This window comes from Hypanus sabinus, chromosome 10 (genome assembly GCF_030144855.1).
Source record: "Hypanus sabinus isolate sHypSab1 chromosome 10, sHypSab1.hap1, whole genome shotgun sequence".
Taxonomy (NCBI): Eukaryota; Metazoa; Chordata; class Chondrichthyes; order Myliobatiformes; family Dasyatidae; genus Hypanus; species Hypanus sabinus.
Window position 1 is genome coordinate 73758335 of NC_082715.1, and position 2082 is coordinate 73760416.

At 40.9% G+C, this 2082-nt stretch overlaps 1 long non-coding RNA gene across 1 annotated transcript in view; it reads left to right on the forward strand.

Annotated features, from left to right (window-relative positions):
• The window catches only part of LOC132400753 (uncharacterized), a 57431-nt gene that overhangs the window by 36471 nt on the left and 18878 nt on the right, over positions 1–2082 (forward strand). The window lies entirely within an intron of this gene.

Below are 2082 nucleotides of genomic sequence, written 5' to 3' on the forward strand. Positions count from 1 at the left end.
CGCCACGCCGTCGCACCTGGGACCACGCCGGTGGTCTTCCGAGCAGTGCAGCGCACGTCCACCTTCCTCGACGTCTTCCTCCCGCTCTCTCCCCAAAAGCCCGCAAAAAACCCTTCCCCCAAGTTCCCAGCCTCACAAGACAAAATAACATTCCCCATTGGTTAACAAATGAATACAATTACCATATCAACAAGTATACAGCAAAACAACTGCGAGAGAAACACTTAGCAAACAAAGAAGCATTCCTACTCTTAACAAACCAAAAAAAACCTATTTTGAGTAACATACACAGTACATTGTACATTATTTCATCCCCCTTCTCCCTCGACAACCTCGCTTCACCTACCACCTTCCAGTTTGCCTTCCCTCCCATTGTCTTATTCTGGCATCTACCCCCTTCCATTCCAGTCCTAATGAAGGATCTCAGCTCAAAATGTTGACTTTGTATTCATTTCCACAAATGCTGCCTGACCTGTTGAGTTTTGCCAGCGTTTTGTTTGTGTTAAATTGTACTACAAGTAATGTGCAAGGCAGGTAGTCATGTCATAATTTTAAAACTTTCTGTTGACAATACATGCACATGCACATGCAACATTGCCTTATATTTACAAGATAGGGTTGGGCTTGCAATTTAAAATATTTAAACCAGTTTCTGGGAGAGTGCTCGAGCTCAGTTTACACTTTGCTATTGTCATACTTGAAATCAGAATTAGGTTTATTATCACAGACATATGTAATGAAATGTACCCTGAAATGAAGATTGCTAATAACATTTTTCCCTAATTTACACTCAAACCAGAAAAATGTATGTACCTACCACCCACTGCCTAAATATCGTGGCCCAATAACGTGTTTGACTGCATGCTTGAAGGCAGGTTGCTGTGGATGCTGGAATCTGGGGCAGCATCTAGTCTACTAAAGGAGCTCAGTGGGTTGAACAGCATCCGCTCCTGAAACGTTTTACTTCTCTCCACAAATGCTGTCTGACCTGCTGAGTTCCTCAAGCATTTTACAATTCCCTTCCTTTCACAGATGCTGCTTGACCCACTTAGTTCCTCCAATAGATTCATTAAGGTTCCCACCATTCCAGTTCATGGACTGTTTATCCCATGAATGTATCATTCATGCTAGGACCAACAGACTCAAAAGCAATTACTTTTCCCATAGAGCAAGGCTGATCAACACCTCTGCCCACTAATCCACCCTTCCAAAACCCCAACCACCGCAGCTTTATAATTTCCTGTCAGTCACTTTTGTACAATCACTCCTGTGTCTGGCTTCACTTTATGCACATACAATTAATCTATGTACATATATAAGCTATCTCATGTATTTATATTTATTGTGTTTTTAATTATTATTGTTCTCCATATCTTATCATGTTTTTCTGGTACTGCATTGGGTCCAGAGTAACAATTGTTCATTCATGTTTACACTAATGTACAGGAAATGACATTAAGCAATCTTGAACCTTGACTGCATGTTCGATGTGTATTGACTTTATTTCAATAAACGTTACAAAAATGTATTTATTTTATTACTTTAAAGAATCAGCATGGTAACAAGCCCTTCTGGCTTAACAACCCTGTATCACCCAATTGCACCCATGTGACTAATTAACCAACTGAATGGTACGTATGTGGAATGTGGGAGGCAACAGGAGCACCTGGAAGACACCTATGCTATCACAGTGAGAAGATATAAATTCTTTATAGTCAGTGGCAGAATAGAACCCTGAACACTGACATTGTAATTGTGTTACGCTAACTGCTACGCTATCATTCCAACTGTTAGTGGTTTTTGGACAGCTGGTGCCTGCTGCCTGAAATGATAGCACTGCAAGCAGAGTTCAAACCAGCATGGGTAATATCCACTGGATTTCAAGTCCAACATCTTAATCACAGGCCATCATAGCTCCAACCAGAGCAGCCTATCGGTCCCCTCATTGATAAATAACCATTGATTTCATACACAGATGTACACTCTGTTAGGTACACCCGCTCATTAATTAAAATATGGAGGAATGGAAAATTGCAAATGTCACTCCACTTTTCAAGAAGGGAGATAGGCAGAAGTCAGTTA